This window comes from Schistocerca cancellata, chromosome 1 (assembly GCF_023864275.1).
Source record: "Schistocerca cancellata isolate TAMUIC-IGC-003103 chromosome 1, iqSchCanc2.1, whole genome shotgun sequence".
NCBI classification, from domain to species: Eukaryota; Metazoa; Arthropoda; class Insecta; order Orthoptera; family Acrididae; genus Schistocerca; species Schistocerca cancellata.
This window is the reverse complement of record NC_064626.1, coordinates 286,748,390-286,775,882: the sequence shown is the minus strand read 5'-3', so window position 1 is coordinate 286,775,882 and position 27,493 is coordinate 286,748,390. Positions and strand designations below refer to the sequence as shown.

Sequence of the window (27,493 nt, the reverse complement as noted above, 5' to 3'; positions counted from 1 at the left end):
CGGCGCGCCCCACCAGCAACAGCCACTGGGAGGGGTGGCGCAGAGCCCCCTCCCCTCCTCATACCCCGCCCACTGGAGAGACGGGCGCGCAGGTAAACGCGACCACACGGACGCCAGGCTGCACCTGTTGAGCGGCGTACGCAGGTACGGCCAGATACCCGCAGCCGTATAACGGCGATCTTTTGCGCGAGTACCCGGGCCGGTACTAAGTACTAGGATAAATCTGCTTCTACATATTTACTCTGCACACCTCCGTGAAGGGCGTGGCAGGGCGCACGTTTAATTCTCCCACTGCACTTTCGAGACCTGCTCTGACAGCGTTTTTTGTAGCCGTGTTGTAACGAAGGTATATTCCACAGCCTATGGCTGCATTCACAGTGGCACCGACAACTCGCGTCATACGCCGTCGCCAGAGGTCGGCCGTTAGCGTGGTTATAGTGCGTCCGATTTCCTTTGTCAGTTTTTGGCAGGGTCAAAGGAGATTATGTTAGGTTAGAATCTATTCTATGCACGAAGTAGGTTAGATTTTAATCTTTTAGGGTGGGGTGGATACCACGACGCCTCTGTGTTTGGATACAAGTGCTGCATAGTGGCTTCTGATATTGAAGAGACGCCGAATGCATGCGAATGACCTTTCCTATCTCGTAAAGAACGTGACGAGTACTATACTTTCGACATATATTAAGATGGTATCTGTTTTTTCGGACATGTCCGAAAGAACAGATACCATTGGTGACCATGCAGCTAATTAGAAAGAAATTACAAGGAAATGAACACCCTTAGCTGCTTACAGGCCGTTGACATACGTCAACGGGGACAGATGAAAATGTGTGCCCTGACCGGGACTCGAACCCAGGATCTCCTGCTTACATGGCAGATGGCAGACGCTCATTCTAATTAGCTGCATGGTCACCGATGGTATCTGTTCTTTCGGACATGTCCGAAAAAACAGATACCATCTTAATATATATATATTGGCCACTGGGCGCTATCAACGGCGGAATCCACCGATGTCGAAGTCACTGTGACCGCAGCCTAACACATACCGTCGCGACGCTCCTGCTAATATTTGTTATACGCAGCTGCAGCAGCGCGCCCAGTGGCCAATAAGACGATAGTGAAACACAAAAAGATTTCTGGTAACACACGCTTAGTTCGCTGTCACGCTACTTGGAGCACTGCAAGTTTATCATTTCTTCATATTGCTTTCTTATTGTTTGACTTTTAGCTATCCGTGCTTGTTTTGGTTTCATAGTTAACAGAAATAGGTTTCATCACAATTTGCACTCTTTGAATTCATTTGTAAATGTGTTACACGTATTCTGATGAGTTCTTCTCGCATTCGTAATGTTGGGTGGGGTAAATGATTCCAAATTTGTTTTTGTGCCGTGTAAAACAGAAGCTGCTTTCGTTGCATGGTATTCAGCGGACTTACGTGTACCTATTATTGCTTACGAATCAGTGTGAAATGCTCGATTTATATGCATTGTAAGTATATTGCTCCTATTCTACTTTATTTTTGAAACTTCCTGGCAGATCAAAACTGTGTGCCGGACCGAGACTCGAACTCGGGACCTTTGCCTTTCGCGGGCAGGTGCCCTACCGAATGAGCTACCCAAGCACGACTCACGCCCCTTCCTCCCAGCTTTAATTCCGCCAGTACTTCGTCTCCTACCTTCCAGACTTCACAGAAGCTCTCCTGCGAACCTTGCAGAACTAGCACTTCTGGAAGAAAGGATATTGCGGAGACATGGCTTACCCACAGCCTGGGGGATGTTTCTAGAATATCAGCGCACACTCCGCTGTAGAGTGAAAATTTCATTCTACTTTATTTTTGTTCGCAGCCGTTTTCCGCACTTTTTCGTATTTAATGGAGATTTCCATATGAGTAGGTTTTGACGGTATTGGTATTCAGCTTAATTGTATATTGCTCTGAATAATGTTGCATGCAGTTTACCGTGTCTTGCCGAGTATGGATGTAGATGTAGATGAGTAAGCCCTACGCTTTGTAGTCTTAGTGACCAGAACATTCTTCCTTGCAAAAGCTAAAAATGCGACAGTAGTTACGCAAATGGTTTCACACGTTATTAACAGATACTGCAAACAATGCATTTTAGCAGATGTCGATGAAAATTTCGATGGCCTTCATTACATTCGAGAATAATAAAAACGGATAATAACAAAAAAGACATAGAATACCAGCGATATACTTACAATGGATTTAAATCGAACAGTTCATAAACGAACTCGTAAGCAGTAATAAATCACACGAGTGCACAGAATACCGTGTGATGAAACCAGTTTCTGTTTCATATGAAATAAAAACGGATACGGAATCATTTATCCCACCCAGTATTACATATGAGAAAAAAACTAAGCAGAATACGAGGAGCATATTTACGTAGCAATTACAAAAGTGCAATACGCGCAAGACGGTGGTAATCAGGAGTAAAGTTTCCACTTGATAACAGCCACACGCACGAAATTGCAACATTGGATTTTACAAATAAATACACTCAACCACCAGACTACCAGGACCACACATAAAATATAAATGAAAAGTATTATCACCTAGCAATAATATGGATTTCCACGCCATGTTGCTAGTATTCAAAGTTCACTGCCACGCCACTTGCAGCGCTGCTGTCGTCTTGTGTCCGTGTCGTAAGACGGGCCTTGCACTTCTGATACTTTGGTGTTCTGTGACCAGTAAGCTACACTGTTGAATACGACGTCCGATGACCATCGTTCCTACTGATCTGTAACACGGTTTTTTAAAAGGCGGCGTATGTAGCGCTAAGAATGGAGCACCTGCTATTCTTTAGGTTACCGTGACAGGTATGTACATCACATTACAGCACTGTTTATTTGTGATTCCCTTGTAACCAACTCTCACTTAGTAAAGTTTACGTTTATGCTTAGGAGCACGAAGTGGCTAGTACACAGTAGAAGATATGACCTCCTGCAGACAGATGTCGTGTACATATATAACATCGTGAAGTTTTGTTCCCTTGACTTTATGAAACATTTCTGAAGAGTGCCCTGGAGAATCTGTATGTCTGTTAGAATAGAGCATGGTCCTTACATTTTTATAGAAAGGCCACGAAGCTTGTTTAGCTTATTACTTCGACTGTTACATATTTATATACAGGGTGTTACAAAAAGGTACGGCCAAACTTTCAGGAAACATTCCTCACACACAAAGAAAGAAAATATGTTATGTGGACATGTGTCCGGAAACGCTTACTTTCCATGTTAGAGCTCATTTTATTACTTCTCTTCAAATCACATTAATCATGGAATGGAAACACACAGCAACAGAACGTACCAGCGTGACTTCAAACACTTTGTTACAGGAAATGTTCAAAATGTTCTCCGTTAGCGAGGATACATGCATCCACCCTCCGTCGCATGGAATCCCTGATTCGCTGATGCAACCCTGGAGAATGGCGTATTGTATCACAGCCGTCCACAATACGAGCACGAAGAGTCTCTACATTTCGTAACGGTGTTGCGTAGACAAGAGCTTTTAAATGTCCCCATAAATGAAAGTCAAGAGGGTTGAGGTCAGGAGAGCGTGGAGGCCATGGAATTGGTCCGCCTCTTCCAATCCATCGGTCACCGAATCGGTTCTTGAGAAGCGTACGAACACTTCGACTGAAATGTGCAGGAGTTCCATCGTGCATGAACCACATGTTGTGTCGTACTTGTAAAGGCACATGTTCTAGCAGCACAGGTAGAGTATCCTGTATGAAATCATGATAACGTGCTCCATTGAGCGTAGGTGGACGAAACTAAAATGAGCTCTGACATGGAAATTAAGCGTTTCCGGACACATATCCACATAACATCTTTTCCTTATTTGTGTGTGACGAATGTTTCCTGAAAGTTTGGCCGTACCTTTTTGTAACACCCTGTATTTTCGCTCGGTGTGATTCGAAAATTGTTTGAACTCAGGTCTGAATATTATCACTAGTAAAGGGGCGCCATGGAACCAGGGGCAATGAAATAGTCGACGCTCTTGTTATCAACCATGGGACGAAGAAGTATGAACATGTTCCTTACCATGGACCTTGTCCGCCCCTGGTAGCTGAGTGGTCAGCGCGACGGAATGTCATACCTAACGGCCCGGGTTCGATACCCGGCTAGGTCGGAGATTTTCTCCGCTCAGGGACTGGGTGTTGTGTTGTCCATATCATCATCATTTCATCGCCATCGACACGCAAGGCGCCGAACTGGCGTCAACTCGAAAGACTTGCACCAGGCGAACGGTCTACCCAACGGGAGGCCTTAGCCACACGGCATTTCCATTTCCATGACCATGGACCTTCTGCAAGACATGAGGCGGCAGATAAAAATGTTGCGGAACAATTAGTGGCGCCTAATGTCTCAACTACGGGGTTCTTATGTAACCCTACTACCGAGCGCTTGATACATACCACAGAAATTTTCTGGTCACCACGTTCTGCCTTTGCTTTAAACAGGGACGTTTCCTGCTTCATCTCTATTGGCTACTTGTGACTGCTTCATCCCTACGTGATTGTCGCGCGGAGGAGGACATCGACCTCCCTGTCTTCGGCTGTCAGCTGAAACACCACGCGACGACCAATTTCTTCCACGAGAAATAAGACACTACTCACAGCGCTTGATATGTCACTGTACAAACACATATATAAGGCTTTATCGACTGAGCATATCAGTATATGGTTACTATGTTTCCAGCAAATGTCAGTATTGTAGGTGATTCATGGGTGAGGACGCATATGTCATTTAAATGGTTGCATTTCATGTATCAAAGGCTGGCTGAGCGGATCCTGTCCGAAGCCAATAAACACTGAAAAAATACTGTCACTAGAGACCGAAATTGAGTATCTGGTATGAAATATCAAGGTCCGTAACTGGGATAAATAAATATAAACCTTTTTGCTGTTCCTGTCTGCTCCACGATCTCTCTCGCGGCAATGAATATTTTGTTTTGAAAACATTTACCAATGTCGGAGGCGTTTTCATCGACTGAGATTAACGCAGCCAACTGCTAATATCAACAGGTTGTAACGTCTGAAGCCATCGGAAACATTACTTCATTGCACTGGAATGTTCTTATAGACTGGCAACAGCTGACTGTGACTGGGTATTGCTGTCCCCGTATTTGTGGTGGAACTCACTGCACGTTGGAGAAGTAGCTGTCACTGATCGTCCGCGATGGCTTACCTGAAACAATATGAAACACAAATTAGATTCAAGTGACGAGATGAAGTACCAATGCTATATTTATAAAATTTATTTCTCTATTTCTTGCCAGCTGCGGTGCAATGTGTGTTACTTTTCCAGTGATTTTTGTATGACCGTGAATGTTTCTCATTTTGTTCGTTAGCACTGGAAGCATATTACTTTTTACAGATAACAGCTCACAGAAATATACTGACGGGAAAAAAATCAAAACACCTAGAAGGAGCTGGGCGACGTAAACGAAAGTTGGTAGGCATGTTTCTATATCTAAAAGATGATGTCTATTCAGATTTCGCTCCAGCCTCGTAAGATGTCATTAGTACCGCAACTATGAGGATGCAAATCAGGTTTGCTTTAAATACTCGCTGTAACGGTCGTGAGCATTAGTTACCTTTGGGATTGGACCTGGTGAGTTGACATTAGTCAAAAATGCCGTTAAGGCGACAAAGACGCCATCATCAACGCTTCACTGAGTTCAACGAGGGCCACGCGGGATTTGCCGAGCGGTCTAAGGCGCTGCAGTCATGGACTGTGCGGCTGATCCCGGCGAAGGTTCGAATCCTCCCTCGGGCATGGATGTGTGTGTTTGTCCTTAGGATGATTTAGGTTAAGTAGTGTGTAAGATAGGGACTGATGACCTTAGCAGTTACGTCCCATAAGACTTCACACACATTTGAACTTTTTTTTTTTTTTAGTTCATCGAGGTCATGTAATAGGGCTACGAGGAGCTGGATGTTCCTTCTGCGATACTGCAGAAAGACTTGGCAGGAATGCAGCGCTGTACGTGATTGCTGGCAACGGTGGTCACCAGAATGTGCGGTCGCAAGCACACTGGGCTCCAGATGTCACGTGACCGACAAGGAAGAGCATTGTGTTCGGCATATGGCTCTGGAGCATCTTAATGTATCTCCAGCAGCAATCTGAGAAGTAGTTGGCAACACAGTGACACAACGAACTCTAACAAATCGGTTACTTCAAGGGCAAATCCTATCCCTGTAGCGTGCATTCCACTGACTCCAAACCACCGGCAAATGCGACTTTAGTGGTCTCAAGCGGGAGCTCATCTGAGAGTAGAGGGAGATTTGTTGTTTTCCGATGAAAGCTGGTTCTACCTCGGTGCCAGTGCTGACAATATGTTGGTTAGGAGAAGGCCAGTTAAAGTCCTGCAACCAACCTCTCTGCGTGCTATACACACTGGATCTCGTAGTCGTGATAGACACGCTCGACCCATACCTGGTGTTATGGTGTTGGGTGCAATTTGGTATGACAGCAGGAGTACTCTCGTGGTTATCCTACGCACCCAGACTGAACCTGGTGACTCGATCTGTTGGCTGCCACTGTTGAACAACATTTCAGGGGGCGGTTTTCCAACAGGATAACGCTCGCCCACAGTACAGCTGTTGTAGCCCAACATGCTTTACGGAGTGTTGGCATGTTGCCTTGGCCTGCTCGATCACCAGATCTGCCTCCAATCGACCACATATGAAACTTCACCTGATAATAACTCCTGTGTCATCCACGACCAGCATTACCGTCCCTCTACTGACTGACTTTGTGCAATATTAACTATTTTTGGTGGTTTTTTTCGTCTGTTTAATTCAAAATGTCAACTCACAGTAAAGGTTCAAAGCGTCTTCCTGTTACTACTAGTAACACATTAATTTGTGAAGCAATTGACAATTTCAAATGGTATTTATAATCTCGCAGATTTTCATGAATCGTTCATAGTCTCTCCATGAGGAACACGAAATGCGGTAAACTCTCTCAGGTGTCCAAACAGATTGAAATGCAGTGGACGAATGTGCAAAGCTATGCAACTGGTCTTCCTGTATCCATCCAATGGTCCTAGCAGACATCAGCCGGGAACAGCTCCAAAAATGCACTAAAAAATTTGTTGGTGCCCCAAAACATGTAACATGCCCTTTCTAGTTGCTTAAGCCACATTTTGTATGTCATGAAGTGTTAATCAGAAGATCGACTTTCATCGGTAAAATCACATTTCAGTAAAAACTCTTAGAATTTTAAGAGCTTCATTTACACAATTTTATTCACTTTTTGGGAATGAGTAAGACAATCCTAAAGTTGGTTCAGGTGTTCTGGATATGAAAGGTGTCTCTGTAAAGGCAATTTGGAATGATACCAGGAAGGCTGCAAACAGGGCTGAAATTTCTACCACTCATATTCCCCTTCATTAACAGACTGGTACCATGATGGCTCAAGAGTTGTCCTATTAACTGATCCCTTCCAATAGTCATGTTGTGCCATTAATTTTTTTTTTCACATTCAGCACTTCCACTTTAGCATGGTAACTGCGTGACTATGGAAATAAAAGTCTTCTTTAATTTATTATGGTAGTCTTATTGGCTATTCTTGTCGTACTCTGTTCACTGAAATGAATGGAAGGCTTTCTAATGAAAAGTTTCTACTGAATTTTTCAATATCTTTTTTATTTTACCAATAAACATTCCGAATCACTGCATCATCTGGGTTTCACTTGTTACCGGAGGACCTTCACTGCGGTGTCAACACACCAGTAACGCTAATCTGTTAGAGTTATAGATCCTTCCTAATGAAAGGAGGCTACACTGAGCCACAGCGCCAAAAATCGCGCCAGAGAGAGTATTGTTCCGCCGCCTCCACTGGCAGTGCGTGTTGAGAGGTAGCGGCAGGCAGTTCTTGCCGAGAGTTCTTGCCGAGCAGTTGTGGTGGACACTGCTTGTAGCGGAAGTTGAGATGAGATGTGGTAGTGCAGAGTGTTGTTCCATGTTTTATGCAGTGGTTTGATGGGAGAGATAGCAGATGTTGATCCAATGGAGCTATTGTAATGATCTGAGTGCTTTTCGTCAATATAAATTAAGGTAACTAACTACTGTTCTTTATTTTTTTATTATTTGTGTGTCCTGAATAATGCTTCATTACAGGTTCAGTCAACAAAGCATCTGGCGTGTGTCCTTGTATTAGAGTGTAATTCTGGGTTTCTTGACTAATTATAGTATTTCTAATTTTTTTTCTATCACGTCAGTATAAATGGTATTTGAAATTTCTTGTCTTGTTGAAGAAGAACCGTGCCAGATGTGTACGTTGAGTCACACTCCCACACACAGAACAGTTATACTTGTGCTTTAGTTTCGTAGGTTTTATAGTTGCTGGGGACTTAGTTAATTAATTGTGCTAACAGAAATTTCCTTACATTCTTTGTTGTTGTTCTATGCAGTCAGATAGCGTAACAATTAGTTGTCAGGGCCAGCCGTTTACGAGACTTGCGTAATCGGACAGACAGAAAATTAAAAATTATTTGCATTACATTTTATTAAGCCCCCATGCACGTGGCGACCGCTGCTTCGGATCGTCCCTTGGAATTCTTCTGATTGTAAAAATAGTAGACAGTAGTAATTGTTGTAGTAATTTGTAGTTTAGTAATTGTAGTCTAGATTGCATGTGTAGATTTTGTAATTGTCATTCTTCTAATGGTATTTTTCAAAATTTATTTTTTGTTGTCTTGTATACGCGTTTGACAATTTAGTGCAATTATTTCAATTGTTCGTCAATCGTGTCTGAAGGAAACATTTCGTGTGATGGATATTGATGGAGATAAAGAGACATTGTGTGTAATTTTCGTACAGTGACGAAATTTTTATGTTTTGTAAATGATTACGCGGTCAATGAAAAAGGCAAAAATGATGAATAGTGAGAATAACGAAATTGTTAACATGGCGAACTCGCCAACAGAGGAAAACAGTATGATGGATAATGAAGTGGAAAACAATGTAATAAGTCGGGAAAATAGTCCGGAACCATTTCAAAATTTTTCTCAATCAGAAAATTCACAGGATATGAGATTAACGATAGAAGATTCTGAAATAGTAGCGAACACAGATAACTTTATGGCAAGGCAGAAGGAAGTTAGTTTTGTGGGAAATGTTAGGGGCGAAAAGAATTTCGAACAACTTAACACGGAGCAGCTAATGAGTGCAATATTAAATCTGGGATCTCGGTTAGAATCACAAATGGGAACAATGGGATCACAGATACGATCTGAAATTAAAACTGATATGGAAAAACGGTTAGACTCACTTGGATCGCAGTTAGGATCTGAATTAAAAACAGAGATGGGAACTTTGGCAACACGATTAGAAACTGATATGGGAACAATGGAAACACGGCTAGACTCACGAATAGGGACATGTTTCAAAAATATGAAAGATGAATTGAAGAAGGAAATCAGAGAGGAAGTACAACCGATTTTGAATTCTCACAATAATAGATTAATTGCAGTAGAGATTAGACAAAGGGAACAGGATAGAGAACAGGAGGAAAAAGATCGCGTGATAGTACAGAAATTTTCAGAGTTAAATTTACAACGTGCACACGATAAAAAAGAAATATTTGAGAGAATCGAGGAATCCGTACCAAGTGACAGAATAAATAACTTAACGCAACAGTGTGAACAGTTAACTACTAAAGGTGACAATACCGAAACCCGAGTCGCGACACTTACGGAAGAAGTAAATAAACAGAAAGAACAAATAGGTGATTTATCGGAAAGAGTGGAGGAGATTTCAGATAAATTGACAAATCTTAGTTTAAATGGGGACAGAGATTCAGATGACACAGCTCCATTGCCATTTTCAGAAACCGAAGAGTACCAGAGCATAAGTAAACATGTTGAAAATCAAGGAAAATTTAATGAACGCGTTAAAAGGGAAGTTGAGGCATTACGAAAGCAAGTGAAACAAATTGAAGGCGAAATTGTAGGTAAAGACAGTAGAAGAAATTTAGAATCACAGATATCAGAGGGGTTTGAAGAAAATAATTTGTTTCATTTACGGGATGCAACAAGAGATCGCCAGGCGCGCGAACTTGACAATAATCGACCTTGGGACTGGGACAAACGCGGTAGGTCTTTGTCGCCACGAGGCGAAAACTTTGACTATAAACACTTTTTGACTGTTCGGAAATTTAAGATCTTCCGCAATTCTAAGAATGACATACATCCATGTTCATGGTTAGATCAATTTATGTACGCACTTCCACCAAATTGGCCACTAAGTCACAAACTGGAATTTATGTGTGGGTATTTAGAAAACGAACCGGCGACGCGGATGCGCGCAATCATTAGAGATTGTAATAGCCTAAATGATTTTTATCATGCATTTCTATCGGCATATTGGTCCGAAAACACGCAAGACAGAGTCAAACACAGTCTTATTATGCAGCGTAATTTCAAACAGTCTGAGTTCCGCACGCCAGCGGAATATTTTGAAGACATGATTCGAAAGAATCAGTTCCTTTCCAACCCTTATAGCCCGACTGAATTAATTCGCATTTGTTTAACCAAGCTGCCACAATCCATAAGACAAATTGCTCTAGCCGGAAGATGTAAAGACGACATTGAGACTTTTAAGACTTTGCTACAAGAACTCGAGTACGACAATGACGAAGGGACTACCTGTAATTTTTTCAGTAACAGTAATTATGATAGATTTTCAGAGAAAAGGGATAGTGATCGGAACGGACGTTATAGCGGTAATTTTGAGAATGACAGACGAAACAGACAGGACAATAGATACCAGCCTTATGACAATAACAGACGTTCTAACAGAAATTACACAGACAATTATAATAACGGTAATTCGTACCGGAATGATCAATCATACGGAAACAGTAATCGGTATTATCAAGACAGAAATTATTCAAACAGTAATAGAAATTCTTACTACAGAAATAATCCGGGTAGTAGATACAACAATAATTTCAGAAGTGACAGTCGAAATTACACAAGAAGTAGTTATGCAGACAGACAGGAAAACAGAAATTTTAATAACAGACACAACCAAGAATTTGTATCTAACAGACAGGAGGGACCTAATTGGCATCCTCCACGTGACAGAACTTCAGAGAGACAAGTGCAAATCGTAGAAATGGATCCGCGAAATGACGCGAATAATCAAAGACGTGACGCAAACAATCAACAATGACTAGCAGCTTCGGCTTCTGGCAGCAATACAGACGGTTCAGAAAGTAATGACACTACGACTTTACACTACGTACGCCTGGAAGACATGAGAGACATTTTGTTAGACGAAAAGGAAAATAATGTAGACGCATTTTTACATCCTGTTATTGAAGTATGTGTGGGTAAGAATAAGTTCACTGCAGTTTTAGATTCTGGGAGCCCATTGAACGTCATTAGTGAATCAGTTTTTCGTATATGTGAAAGGACTATTGCCTGTCCTGTGTTACCTGTTTCTAAAACTACAATTCGAGGAGCGATTTCTGGAAAAGGTGTAGAAGTTAAACAACAGACCAACCTAAATTTCAATTGTCAAGGATACGAATTTTGTGCTAATTTTATTATTGTTCCATTACTCAGTACACAAATTATATTAGGTATGGAGTTTCTTAACGCACATAAGGCAATTTTGAACTTTCAGGAAGGAAGTGTGAATTTGACTGTTGACGGAATGCCGAAATGTTTGAAATTTTTCGAGTGTTTAACAAGATCTGAGTCAGATACAAAATGTTTAAGGTTTCTTACTTCTGATGTTTTCGTTGAGCATTATGACGACAATGTGTTTATTCATGACAATGACAATAGACACAGAGACGCGATGGATGATATAATTAATAGCGAAGAACTGATTAATGAAAAGGTTAAGAAAGCTGAAGTGCCAGATGACGCTGCAAGAGAAGAGCTGCACCAAATTTTGACTTCACATGCTACAGTGTTTAGTCATCACACGGGAACTATACAAGGCTTACAATATTTATTTAAAGTAAAAGAACACACACCATTTCGGGGGAAAACGTACGCTATTCCTTTGGCTTACAGAGACAAGGTTAAGAATGAACTTCAGTACATGTTAGATCAGGGCATTATTGAGCCTGCAGTCAGTCCTTATACTAGCCCATTACACGTTGTTCTTAAAAAGGATGGGTCAATTCGTTTGGTTCTGGATTCCAGACAGATAAATAATATCATCATTCCTGAAACTGACCGCCCACAAAATTTAGATGAACTTCTTCAACATTTCCATGGAATTAAAGTTTTATCCACGATTGATATGCGCGCAAGTTTTTGGCAAATAGAACTCCACCCTGATTGTAGAAAATACACGGCCTTTTTAGCCTTTGGTAACTGTTACCAGTTTCGGAAATTACCGTTTGGACTTACTGTATCTTCGGCAGCATTCATTCGTAGCTTAAATGAAATTTTACCTGTTTATCTTCGTGACAGTATTACTTCATATGTTGACGATATTCTTATTGCTAAACATTCTTGGAGTGAGCACAACAAAATTTTGGATTCATTATTACGTATTTTTGCAAGAGTTGGCATTACGGTGAACTTAGAAAAATCTGAATTTGGTCGTTCACAGGTGAAATTTCTCGGTCACATTATTTCTACAGAAGGTATTCTTCCTGATCCAGAAAAATTAGACGCTATTCGTAATTATGCTGTTCCTACCACAAAACGTGATGTACGTAGTTTCCTTGGTGTCTGTAATTTTCTTAGACGCTTTGTTAGATTGGACGATTTGGCCACGCCTCGTTTATGTGAACTATCTGGAAAGAAATCTAATTGGTGTTGGGATGAGGAAGCTCAATCAGAATTTGAACAACTTCGTGATGCTTTAGTTGCTGCTCCACTTCTTTCACACCCGGATTTATCTAAAGATTTTTGTTTGGCGACGGACTCATCATACAAAGGACTAGGTGCACATTTATTTCAAGAGATAGAAGAAAACGGCGTTGTAGTACAAAAGACTATTGCATTTGGAAGTCGTGTTCTCTCGAAATCAGAAAAGAATTATTCGATTACGGAACTTGAAGCTTTGGCTGTTGTTTGGGCTTTTACAAAATTTCGGACATTCTTGTTTGGCAGACATACTAAGGTTTACACCGATCATCGAGCTCTGGAATTTCTTATGTCAACAAAATTAACTCATGGCAGATTGTCACGATGGGCGTTGTACCTACAGGAATTTGATTTTAGTATTGTTTACATACAGGGTTCTTCAAATATTGTTGCTGATGCTTTATCACGTGCACCTATGGGTTTGAAACAAAGTGCTGAAGAGGACTGCAAGGAAAACAATTATTGTTTGATGTATATTCAAGGTGTTGCGTTTGAGAACTTTATTTCGTCTTCGCTCCAGGACATCGCTAAGGAGCAAAATAAGGATCCAATCTGGAAGGACATTAAGGAGAAGTGGAAGAGAAAGGAAAACGTAGCGATTAGACAGCATTATTTAGTTCGCAATGACATTCTTTTTAAACGAAAATCGGTCGACAACTCTGTTTGGTTAGTTTGTATTCCTGATGAGTGGGTTAATAAGCTGATTTGGTATACGCATTTCAGTTATGCACACTTTGGTCCCAGAAAATGCTTTCATAAATTACGAGAAAATTGCTACTTCAATAATATGGAAAAACGTATTCGATTTGTTCTTGCCAAATGCAAATTATGTCAAAAGGCTAAGCCGCCGACAGTATCTCACAGAGCACCGTTGTTTCCTATCATTCCAGCAAAATTAAAGGACATGGCTGCAGTTGATTTGTTCGGTCCAGTGGTTCGATCTACTAATGGTTTTGCGTACATTTTCGTAGCAGTGGAGTTGACATCAAAATATGTGTGTTTTACACCGTTACGCAAAGCAACAGCTCGTTTAGTATCTAATGCTTTCATCAAACATTTTCTTAAAGAAGTGGGCCATGTTGATAAGGTTATATCAGATAATGGATCACAGTTTCGTTCTAAAATTTGGCTTCGTACTCTACGGCGTCGTAAAATTAAACCAATTTTCATTTAACTTTTTCACCCTCAATCTAACGCTTCAGAGAGATGGATGAAGGAAATCAATAAATTGTGTCGTCTTTATTGTCATCAGAATCACAGAACTTGGGATCAGTATCTTCATATTTTTCAAAACATTCTGAATGAACTTCCTAATGACTCAACTTCTTTACCGCCTATACTGATATTAAAAAACAAAGCACCGACAAATCGCATATCTGAAATCGTTCCTTTTCCGCCTTCACGGAAACTGCGGCATTCTGAAGTTGTCAACCTGGCTCTACAAAATATTGCGTCTGCGGCTGCTAGAAGAGAGAGATCAGCGAAGCGTCCTGGTCGTTTAAAAATCTTGTCAGTTGGTCAGAAGGTGTTAATTAAGTCTCATCGTTTGTCTCACAAAGGAAAAGGCTTGTGTCGCAAATTTTTTCTGCTTTATAACGGTCCATATAGGATTCGCAAAATTATTCATGATAACACTGTTGAAGTAGAAACCCTTAAGTCACGACGCTCTAAAGGAATACATCATATATCAAACGTTAAAATTTTTGTGGAATGACATACTTGTGAGAAACCAACAGCTACATGTAAACATGCGGAGAGTACAAGGACACCGCGCTGTGTTTTGGCGGCGGCACATACTCAAAGCAACAGTCAAGTCTGCGCGCCGCTAAAGGCAGTCGTTGACCGCAAACAATCACTTCCTACGTCACGCGCCTACAGCTGATCGAGCGCTCAGTGCGAATGCACTGACAACCGTAAATAAATACACAGTCTAATTTCTCCGACTAAATTCAGTATAAAGCTATAGTGACTTGTTAAATTCTGTTATTAACATTCAGTATTTTTCAGGATACGGTTCTATAAGATATTTAAGAACTTCAGGTAAATTCTGTGCGTGTCCGACGTTAAGACGACTTGCTATCGAGAAAATTTCAGGAAAAATGTCATTTCGAAGAAGAAAGTAATAAACTAAAAAAGGTAACTATTAATTGAGTTTATTTTTCAGGTAACATATTTCCACTTAGGTACGTACTTTAGACGTAATTTGCTGCTCGCGATTACGTGATTCATACTTTGTGCTAATTACATGTTCTGTGAAATTACTTGTGAAGCGACGTGCTTGCGTACGTTAACTGATTTTGACAATTTTTATTAATGTACTGGATTGTAACTTGTGTATATTATGCATCGCTTGGCTGCACTGCTTTTTCACTGATGTCATATTTTTAATTATGTGCCTGCTGTGCCTATTTATTTAAATTATAATTGTCACCTGATAAATTGTGCTGATGAGGTTAGGTATGTAAGTTATACTTTGTGATTTATCTGCTTGCGCCTTCATGTTTACTTATTTGCTTGCGCCTTCATGTTTATTTATTAGATTACATATGAACATTTATTTGCTTACGGTTATACGATGCTGATGACCTGTTTATTACGTAAGATATGTTTACTGCTATGCGTATGGATTGCACATTTATACATCTCTGTTTGTTGTCACAACTACTCTTTAATTTTGTATATAGAAATGCTATTATACTGTGTATGAACATAGAGTTTAGGTTACACTATGGTACTAGTTACAGATTGTTCGCTTGGCAGAGCCTCGTTGTAAGATTTGTGCTGCATCCACTTGTTGACATTCTGTTCTCTACTGGTATATTTACTCGCTATTGCTTGTTTTGCTTACGCTCAGTGCTTTATATTTTAACATAAGAAAATGAATTGCAGTAATTCGACGAGCGACTTTAGTACAAGAAACGTCATAGAAGTTCACATGAGCTGGAGGTTTTAGGAAAGCTGTATAAATGTATGCCAATAGGAAGGAAGCTAACGACATGACATACCAACACAGTTATTACACTGCATTTTTCGTGAGCAATTGAAATAGGAAGTGACACTTGACACAAGAAATACTCCACATGTTTGCTTCTGTTTGCCATAATTCTTGAAGTGGTGTACACACTGTGAAATATTAGGATCATTCACACTCCGTAATCGTACTTAATTACTGAGAGTTATTCGAACTAAGTCTGTTAGAGGTCATGTATGCATTCTTTGTTTATAATTCATAATGAGTAGAAGATTTTGGTCAGATGGATTACACAGAGGTTGTGTGTTGACAGTGTGTCTTCGGATTGTATGGGATGAGGAGGTTTGCATTAGGATTTTATCGACGAAACTGACTTGAGGAAAGAGTTGTTATGGAAGTGAAATGATATTGGTGCTAAGGTTTATATGTCGACGTATTGAAGAGGTATTATGGAGGTATTGAGATTGTATGAAGTTGATTGGAGTATGGGTATAAGAGGTAAAATAAGTGAGGTGCATATTTTTTGTGTTGTTGGTCTATAAGGAACAAGGAGGATGAAGATAGCAGACTAGAACACTAAAATGGAAGGAAGATTGTCTACACACAATTTGTTAAATCACTAAGCAGTATGTATTTTTTTGGAGAGAGGAAGTTGCATATCTTGGCACACTGACAGTTGTTCAGTAACAGTACATTTTGATCTGGCTTGGCAAACATTGGTCTTGACATGATGACTATGACGTTGACTTAACTATTATTGACTGTTATACATTGCTGTTACTACTACTTGATACACATGATGAACATGAAATTCGACAGAAGTGGATTCAGACAGTTAACACTATACAATTACACAGTAGTACTTAATGTGGATGAAAGATGAGTGAGTGTGTTTTGTGTGTTTTCCTTTCCTAATCCTAGCCACCTATCTCCTAAATATTATTTTATTTGTTTGTAGTGGCTTGCACTGACACCCAAAAATATTAACTGATGTTTGTGTATTTGTAATAGTAATATAACAATTATCTGATATCATTTGTGTGTTTGTTATGATTTGTATGTTTAGTGTAAAAGCATTTGTAAGTGTATTCAAACTATTGTTCATGCTTGAACTGTCTGAGTAGGGACGAAATTATGGACTGTTACTTCTACTGTTTCTACATGATTGGTGCCACTAGGACATGTTTAATTTGTGCTTAGGAACAGTGTAATCAGTGATAGTTGTTTAATGTCATTTGTTGGGGTCTGCATCTACTCCACAATGCTGGGTGCCACTGATGGAACTGCTTCTACTCACATAATGTCACTTGATGGTGTTTGCACCTACTCCACAATGCTGGGTGCCACTGATGGAACTGCTTCTACTGACATAATGTCACTTGATGGTGTTTGCACCTACTCAACATTGCTGGGTGCCATTGATGGACTGCTTCTACTGAAATGGTGTCACTTGTTGCTGTAGCACCTGTTCAACATTGCTGGGTGCCACTGATGGACTGCTTCTACTGAAATGAAGTCACTTCTTGGTGTCTGCACCTGCTCAACATTGCTGGGTGCCACTGATGGACTGATTCTACTGAGATGATGTCACCTGTTGCTGTTTGCACCTGTTCCACAATGCTGGGTGCCACTGATGGACTGCATCTATTGAAATAATGTCACCTGTTGGAGTCTGCACCTACTCCACAATGCTGGGTGCCACTGACGAACTGCTTCTACTGAAATGATGTTACTTCTTGCTGTCTGCACCTATGCAACATTACTGGGTATGACTGATGGACTGATTCTACTGAGATGATGTCACCTGTTGCTGTTTGCACCTGTTCCACAATGCTGGGTGCCACTGATGGACTGCATCTATTGAAATAATGTCACCTGTTGGAGTCTGCACCTACTCCACAATGCTGGGTGCCACTGACGAACTGCTTCTACTGAAATGATGTTACTTCTTGCTGTCTGCACCTACGCAACATTACTGGGTATCACTGATGGACTGATTCTACTGAAATGATGTCACCTGTTGGAGTCTGCACCTGTTCCACAATGCTGGGTGCCACTGATGGACTGCTTCTACTGAGATGATGTCACTTGTTGCTGTCAGCACCTATTCAACAGTGCTGGGTGCTACTGCTGGAACTGTGAACTACTTGTTGTGAATATTTGTATTAACTGATTTTTTGTGTATTACTGTTTGTGAAAGTTATAAGACTCTTACCTGCTCATATTCGTCATTGCTGACGTTATCGATTGAATTGTTTAACCACATGATATTTCTGTAAACTATTATGTAAAGTCACATGTATGAAAGAATTTGTATTGCTTAGTGTATTTTATTAGGCTATTGAAAGGTCAGTGCAAAGCCAAAATTTTATCTAGTTATATGATATTTACGTATTAATATGATCTTTTATTTTTGTCTGTATTTTTTTTTGACGAATTTGGTGGTATTTTCACCACCAATGCTGGCAAAAATACCATCAAATTCTAGCCCGTGGAGGAAGGGCATATGAAAGGTGGCTACACTGAGCCACAGCGCCAAAAATCGCGCCAGAGAGAGTATTGTTCCGCCGCCTCCACTGGCAGTGCGTGTTGAGAGGTAGCGGCAGGCAGTTCTTGCCGAGCAGTTGTGGTGGACACTGCTTGTAGCGGAAGTTGAGATGAGATGTGGTAGTGCAGAGTGTTGTTCCATGTTTTATGCAGTGGTTTGATGGGAGAGATAGCAGATGTTGATCCAATGGAGCTATTGTAATGATCTGAGTGCTTTTCGTCAATATAAATTAAGGTAACTAACTACTGTTCTTTATTTTTTTATTATTTGTGTGTCCTGAATAATGCTTCATTACAGGTTCAGTCAACAAAGCATCTGGCGTGTGTCCTTGTATTAGAGTGTAATTCTGGGTTTCTTGACTAATTATAGTATTTCTAATTTTTTTTCTATCACGTCAGTATAAATGGTATTTGAAATTTCTTGTCTTGTTGAAGAAGAACCGTGCCAGATGTGTACGTTGAGTCACACTCCCACACACAGAACAGTTATACTTGTGCTTTAGTTTCGTAGGTTTTATAGTTGCTGGGGACTTAGTTAATTAATTGTGCTAACAGAAATTTCCTTACATTCTTTGTTGTTGTTCTATGCAGTCAGATAGCGTAACAATTAGTTGTCAGGGCCAGCCGTTTACGAGACTTGCGTAATCGGACAGACAGAAAATTAAAAATTATTTGCATTACATTTTATTAAGCCCCCATGCACTAATTGCGATTTACGAAGAATTACAGCAATATACAGCTTTTTCTTAAAATTTATACTTCCGAATTATGGTGATTTCTGTTGTATATGACATCACACTTAAACAGTTTCCACATGTTGTATACATTATTATATAAATATGCATAGTTTTCAAAAATGAAGTGACAATTTTCAAGGAACATCGCGAATTTCATAGATATTTAAATAATGCAAAGGTGATAGATAATTTACATGTTATGCAACACAACTTCAAAAAAGTGCTTTTAGTTACATTTTCTGTGAAAAAAGTAGTATTATCCGCCGTTCTCGTGAATGGCTGAAATTAAACATGACTCTATCACAAAACCAAAGTGAATTATTTAACAAGCATGTAGCTTACGTACAAGAACAAACAATAGTTTACGTTGTTGGAGTACAATGTTCAAAAAACTTTTTATACAATAACAGTTTATTAATATGAGAAATTAACACACATATTAATAATGAATGCATACATGTAACAAGAGGGAGTAGTACGAGAAACGTTGTAACTCGTAAGAGAGAGCAAATGGTGGGGAGAGAAACACAAATGGCGTAAACCGTTAAGGTATCTTAATTAGTGTGTCTGTAAAGGTTTAGTTGTACTGTGTAACATCTAAGTCATTTATTATCTCTGTACCACGGAAATATCTGTGAAACTCGTGGTGTTCCTTAAAACTGCCATGTCATCTTTGAAAACTGTCTTCATCATTCTTGAAGTCCACAGCTGATTGATACTAATATTAATGATTAATTGGAACCACCACAGCTGTATTGATACATCTTTTATTTTGTCGGTACCGGTTTCGGCCTGGTAGAACATCACTAGTTTGCCAAGTTGTGTCTACATCACGATATAAGATACGTAGTTGAGGTACATATGGCACAACAAATGTGTATTAATACAGCTGCGATTGTTCTCATTAATATTTGAAAACTTCGTATACTTGTGTAGCCGTGTAAAAGCGTGTGGAAACTACTTCAGTGTGTTGTCATATACAATATCAAGCATCGAGATTCGCAAACACACTATAAGTTTTAACAAAATTCTACACATATTCTGTGAATCTTGCACCACACCTTCGTAAACAGCAATTAAAATAGAACCGTAACTCCCACAGAGATAAGTTTCTAATATGTTGACATCGGAATGGAGGTCCTTCCGTAATTAGTGAAGTCCTGACGATGAAGCTGTGCTTCGAAATACAGCGTGGCGAAGTAAAAACGATGTTGAAATGAGAGTAGGTGAACTGCATTATTAGATTTCCCTTTTGCTTTGTTTATGTTTCTTTCGGCACAGCTCGCCTGAAGTGCCAGTTGCTTCATCCTCGAATGAGAGCGGCATTGAGAGGGACTCCGTGGTGGTAAGCAGAGAAGCGCCCCGTTTGCTGCGGCAGCTCTCCTACCAGTAAAACACCGGCTGCTGGCCCACCTGGGTCCCGTCAGGCCGCGAAAGAGCGTGCTAAAAGGCGCGTTTATCTTTCCCGCCATCCTCGAGAGCTGTCTCGTTACAGTAAAGCAGCGAAGCACAGCAGGCTGTAATTTTGTGTCAGCGTGTTTTCCCTCCTCCGCTGCAGGCGCCGTTAACGTACGCTAGGACAGCGACTGTCAGTTCTGAAGTAGCTCGTGCGACTCCCGCTGGACGACAAAAATTTCACCACCGTATTTTGCCAGCTAGGGGATCATAGGCGTCGAGTTTCTCCGTTCTGAGCTACATCCCGAAGCTCGTGACCGTGTCTTATACATTGAAGCGCCAAAGAAACTGATACAGACAAGCTTATGCAAATACAGAGATATGTAAACAGGAAGAATTCGGCGGTGCGGTCGGAAACGCCTACATAAGACAAGTGTCTGGCGCAGTTGTTAGATCGGTTACTGCTGCTACAAAGGTAGATTTAAGTGAGCTTGAACGTTGTGTTGCAGTCGGCGCACGAGCGATGGGACCCAGCATCGCCAGGGTAACGATGAAGTGGGGAATTTCCCGTACGGCCATTTCACGAGTATACGGTGAATATCAGGAATCCGGTAAAACATCAAATCTCCGACATCGCTGCGGCCTATAAAAGATCCTGCAAGAACGGGACCAACGACGACTGAAGAGAATCATTCAACCTGACAGAAGTGCAACCCTTCCGCAAATTGCTGCAGATTTCCATGCTGGGCCATCAACAAGTGTTAGCGTACGAACCATTCAACGAAACATCACAGATATGGGCTTTCGGAGCCGAAGGCCCACTCATATACCCTTGATGACTGCACGATAGAAAGCTTTACGTCTCGCCAGGGCCCGTCAACACCGACATTGGACTGTTGATCACTGGAAACATGTTGTCTGGTCCGAAGAGTCACGTTTCAAATTGTACCGAGCGGATGGACATGTACGGGTATGGAGACAACCTCATGAATCCATGGACGTTCCATGTCAGCAGGGGACGTTCAAGCTGGTGGAGGCTCTGTATTGGCGTGGAGCGTGTGCAGTTGGAGTGTTATGGGACCCCTGATACCTCTAGATACTGTACGACTCTGACAGGTGACACGTACATTAGCGTTCTGTCTAGATACGACACTTACGTCTAGATAGGGGACACGTAAGGATCCTGTCTGATCACCTGCATCCATTCATGTCCATTGTGCATTCCGACGGACTTGGGCAACTCCAGCAGGACAATGCGACACTCCGCACGTCCAGAAGTGCTACAGAGTAGCTCCAGAAACATTCTTCTGACTTTAAACACTGCCACTGCCCACCGAACTCCCCAGACATGAACGTTCTTGAGCATTCCTTGCAACGTGCTGTTCAGAAGAGATCTCCACCTCTCGTACCTTTTACGGATTTATCGGCATTCCTGCAGGATTCACGGTGTTTCCCTCCAGCACTACTTGACGCATTTGTCCAGTCCATGCTACGTCGTGCTGCAGCAGTTCTGCGGTCTCGCGGGGGCCCTACTCGATATTAGGCAGATGTACCAGTTTCTTCGGCTCTTCAGTGTAGAACGAGGGCATGTCATACTGTTTACAGTATTTCTTCAGCCTGGTGTGGAGGACATCTGGTGCCTCTTTAGTAATGCGAACATTTTGATCCGTTGTGAGACGGCGGCCTGTTTCAGGCCTTTCTCCTCACATTTTATCCTATTTGCATACTGAATCCGCATACGAGATTCTCTTGCTCCATTTACTTCCTGATTCGGTTCTTATTTGTCAACGTTTCACCTCTATCACGCGCTGATTTCAGCAGTGGTTAGCGGCTAGCTTGTAGCAATGTAGGTGACTCGCCTCTCTGTACGTAATCTAACATTTCATTGTCCTACCTCTACACCGATACTCTGCAAATCACAGTTACGTGACTGGTAGAGGGTTTATCGAACCATCTTCACAGTAATTCTCTATTATTCCACTCTCTAACAGCGCGCGGAAAAAACAAACACCTATATATTTCCGTGCGAGCTCTGATTTCCCTTATTTTATTATGATGTTCGTTTCTCCCCATGTAGGTCGGCATCAATAAAATATTTTCACATTCGGAGTAGAAAATTGGCGATTGAAATTTCGCGAGAAGAATTAGCCGTGAAGGAAAACGCCTTTGTTTTAATGATGTCCGTCCCAAATCCCGATCATTTCCGTGACACTCTCTCCCCTATTTCACGATTATACAAAATATACTGCTCTTCTATGAACTTTCTCGATCGGCTTCGTTAATCATACCTGGTAAGGATCCCAATCCGCGCAGCAATACTCCAAAAGAGGACGGACAAGCGTAGTGTAGACAGTCTCTTTAGTAGATGCTACATTTTTTAAGTAATCCGCCAATAAAACGCAGTTTTTGGTTTCCCTTCCCAACAACATTTTTATGTGTTCTTTCCAATTTCATTTGTTCGTAATTGTAATTCCACGATATTAAGTTGAATTTATAGCCCTTAGATTAGACTGATTTATCGTATAACCAAAGTTTAACGGATTCCTTTTAGCACTCATGTAGATGAACTCTCAGTTTTGGTTATTTAGGGTCAATTGCCAATTTTCGCGCCATTTAGACATCTTTTCTAAATCATTGTGCAATTTGTTTTGATCTTCCGACGAGTTGACTAGACGATAAACAACAGGTTGTCTCCCAAATCATTTATATATAAAAGGAAGAGCAGATGGGCTATAAAACTACCTTCGACAACGCCAGAAATCGCTTCTGTTTTACTCGGTGACTTTGCATCAATTACTACGAACTGTGCTTCTCTAACAGGAAATCACGAATCCAGTCACATAACTGACGTTATTCCATGAGCACGCAATTTCATAACAAGCCGTTTGTGTGGTAGAGTGTCAAAGGCCTTTTAGAAATTGACAAATACGGACTCAATTTGAAATTCCTTGTCAATAGCACCCAACACTTCGTGTGTGTAAAGAGCTGGTTGTTTTTTTACAAAAACGATGTTTCCTAAATCCGTGTTGACTGTGTATCAATAGATCGTTCTCTTCGAGGTAAGTCATACTGTTCGAACACAATATATGTTCCAAAATCCTGCTGCGTATCAACGTTAATGATATGGGCCTGTAATTAAGTGGATTATTCCTACTACCTTACTTGAATGTTGATGTGACCTGTGCAACTTTCCAGTCTTTAGGTACAGACTTTTCGTCGAGCGAGCGGTTGTATATACTGTCAAGTATGGAGCTATTGCGTCAGCATACTCTGAAAAGAATCTAATTGATATACAGTCTGGGCCGGAAGACTTGCTTTTATTAAGTGATTTAAGTTGCTCAACTACTCCGAGGATATTAACTTTTAAGTTACGTTGGCAGCTGCTCTTGTTTAGAATTGAGGAATATGTACTTCGTCTTCTTTGGTGAAGGAATTTCGGAAGGCTGTGTTTAGTAAGTCTGCTTTGTCAACACTGTCATCGAAAGTGTTTCCATTGCTATCGCGCAGAGAGGGCACTGACTGTATCTTGCCGCTAACATACTTCACATACGACCAGAATCTCTTTGGATTTTCTGCCAGGTTCCGAGATAAGGTTTCGTTGTTGAAACTATTATAAGCATCTAGCGTTGATGTCCGCGCTAAAGTTCGAGTTTCTGTACAAGATCTTCAAGCTTGGAGATTTTGCGTTCGTTTGAATTTGGCATGCTTTTTTTCCATTGTTTCTGCGACAGTGTTCTGACCCTTTTGTATTCCAAGGGGAATCAGTTCCGTGGTTTGTTAACTTATTTGGTACGAATCACCGGTGGTCTAGGAATAGCCGGCATGGTAGCTGAGCGTGTTCGGTCAGAGGGTAAGCTACTCTCTGTTATAAACAAACTTAGTGAATGGATCAACGATGAACTTGAACGAGTGTCATGGGACGTCCGTCCCGATTCTTATTATTCCCTGTTGGCTCTTGTGCATGTTATATATTTTCCCGTCTCTCCCGGTAGCTTGCCCCAGTTTTTCTCAGAATTTCGAACATCTTGCGCCATTTTACATTGTCGAACGCCTTTTCCAGGTCGACAAATGCTATGAACGTGTCTCGGTTTTTCTTTAGTCTTGCTTCCATCATCAACTGCAACATCAGAATTGCGTCACTGGTGCCTTTACCTTTCCTAAAGTCAAACTGATCATCATCCAAGGCCTAATTTTCTTTTGCGTTCTTCTTTATATTGTTCTTGTCAACAACTTGGATGCATGAACTGTTACACTGATTGTGTGGTAATTCTCGCACTTGATAGCTCTTGCAGTCTTCACAATTGTGTGGATGATATTTTTTCCGAAAGTCAAACGGTATGTCGCCGACTCATATATTCTACACATTAACGTAAACAGTCGTTTTGTTGTCACTTCCCCCAATGATTTTAGGAATTCTGATGGAAAGTTATCTATCCCTTCTGCATTATATCATCTTAAGTCCTCCAAGGCTCTCTTAATTTCTGATTCTAATACTGGTTTCCCTGTGTCTTCTACATCGACTGCTGTTTCTTCTTCTACAACATAGACAAACATTCCCGCTAACAGAGGGCTTCAGTGTACTCCTTCTCCATATCCGCCTCTCCTTTGCATTTAACAGTGGAATTCACGTTGCAGCCGGCCGGGGTGGCGGAGCGGTTCTAGGCGCTACAGTCTGGAACCGCGCGACTGCTACGGTCGCAGGTTCGAATCCTGCTTCGGGCACGGATGTGTGTGATGTCCTTAGGTTAGTTAGGTTTAAGTAGTTCTAAGTTCTAGGGGACTGATGACCTCAGAAGTTAAGTCCCATAGTGCTCAGAGCCATTTGAACCATTTCACGTTGCACTCCTAATGTTACCACTTTTGCTTTTAATTTCCTCGAAGGTTGTTCTAACTACGCTACATGCTGAGTCAGTCCTTCCGACAATCATTTCTTTTTCGATTTCTTTCCAATTTTCCGGCAGTCATTTCGTCTTAGCTACACTGCACTTCCTATTTATTCCTCAGCGACTTGTATTTATGTATCCCTGAGTTTCCTTTAACGTTTTTGCGCTTTCTTCTTTCATCGATCAACTGAAGTATTTTTTCTGTTACCTACGGTTTCTACCCAGTTAACTTCCTTGTACCTACATTTTTCTTTCCAATTTCTGTGATTTCTCTTTTTAGAGACGTCCATTCCTCGTCAACTGTAGTACTGCCTACTGAGCTATTTCTATGTCTATAGCCTTAGAGGACTTCAAGCGTATCCCTTCATTCCTTAGTACTTCCGTATCCCACTTCTTTGCATATTTATTCTTCCTGACTAATCTCTTAAACTTCAGCCCACTCTTCATCATTGCTACGTGATCTGAGTCTATATCTGCTCCTGGATACGCCTTACAATCCAGTATCTGATTTTGGAATCTCTCCCTGACCATTATGTACTCTAACTGAAATCTTCCCGTATCACCCTCCACTTGTCATTCTTGAACAGAGCATACGCTATTACTAGTTGAAATTCAGTTAGTCTCTCTCCTCTCTCATTCCTTGCTCTAATCCCATATTCTCCTGTAGCCTTTTCCTCTACTCCTTCCCGTAAACGGCATTCCGGTCACCCGTAACAGATTTTTATCTCTCTTTACGTACTGTATTAACCTTTCAATATCCTCATATATTTTCTCTATCTCTTCATCTTCAGCTTGCGTCGTCGGCATGTATACCTGGACTATCGTGTCGATGTTGCTTTGCCGTCGATTCTGGAAAGATCAGTCCTGTCTCTGAACTGTTCACAGTAACACACTCTCTGTCCTACCTTCCTATTCATAACGAATCCTACTCCCGTTATACCATTTTCTGCCGCTGTTGATATTACCCTATACTCATCTGACCAGAAATCCTTGTCTTCTTTCCACTCCATTTCACTGACGCCTACTATATCTAGACTGGGTCCTTGCATTTCTCTTTTTAGATTTCCTATTTTCCCTACCACGTTCAACATTCTGACATTCCACGCCCCGACTCGTAGAACGTTATCCTTTCGTTGATTATTCAATCTTTTTCTCATGGCCACTTCCCCCTTGGCAGTTCGCTCCCAGAGATCCGAATGGGGGACTATTATGGAATCTTTTGGCAATGGGGAGATCATCATGACACTGTTTCATTTACAGGCCAAATGTCCTGTGGATAAAAGTTTTGTGTCTTTAATGCAGTGGTTTCCATTGCCTTGTGCATCCTCATGCCGTTGATCACTGCTGATTCTTCCGCCTTTAGGGGCAGTTTCCCACCCCTAGGACAAGAGAGTGCCCCGAACCTCTATCCGCTCCTCCGCCCTCTTTGACAAGGCCGTTGGCAGAAAGTGGGTGATTTCTTATGCCGGAAGTCTTCCGCCACCAGTGGCGAATCAAAATTTAAGCGGTGGTGAGTTTCGTACGGATCCAGGTCGTTTTGGGTTACTAATCAAACACGCTACACATAGACCACGGGTGCAAACTGGTGATGTGTTATGGCAACTGAAATTTCTGCATTCGTTTGTCGTGTCACGAGATCATCAATTAGTCGCGTCGGTAAGGTTACAGGACCAACAAACGTGGCTTTTATCATAATTCAGTGACAATTTTAATTAAAGGACAATTGTAACCTCTAAGACTAAAATTCACGACTGGAGATACTTTCGCTGGCATATGATACCGTGAGACCAACAGGCACCCGCGTAGCGAAACATTTATGGTGCACTCGCATAAAATCATTGGTGGCATCGGTAGGACGAACGAACTTTAGTTTTGTGTTAATTATCAGACCCGGAATAAAGTATCTTAACGGTGATTTCTGCGTCATTATTTTGTTAGTAATCGAACCGTGTGACTAAACAGCAAGGTAATAAATTTCACTCTACTCCTAACACATCAAGTGACTGAAATACCAATTACTAATTACTACTGTTGTGTGATCATAACAGTTGTAAACATTATGGTGTCTTCTTGGTAGAGTCCACTTTATCAG

The 27,493-nt window shown here is 41.1% G+C and overlaps 1 protein-coding gene across 1 annotated transcript in view; it reads right to left on the bottom strand.

Annotated features, from left to right (window-relative positions):
• Positions 1–27,493, bottom strand: part of LOC126171414 (uncharacterized) — a 440,739-nt gene that overhangs the window by 282,034 nt on the left and 131,212 nt on the right. The window lies entirely within an intron of this gene.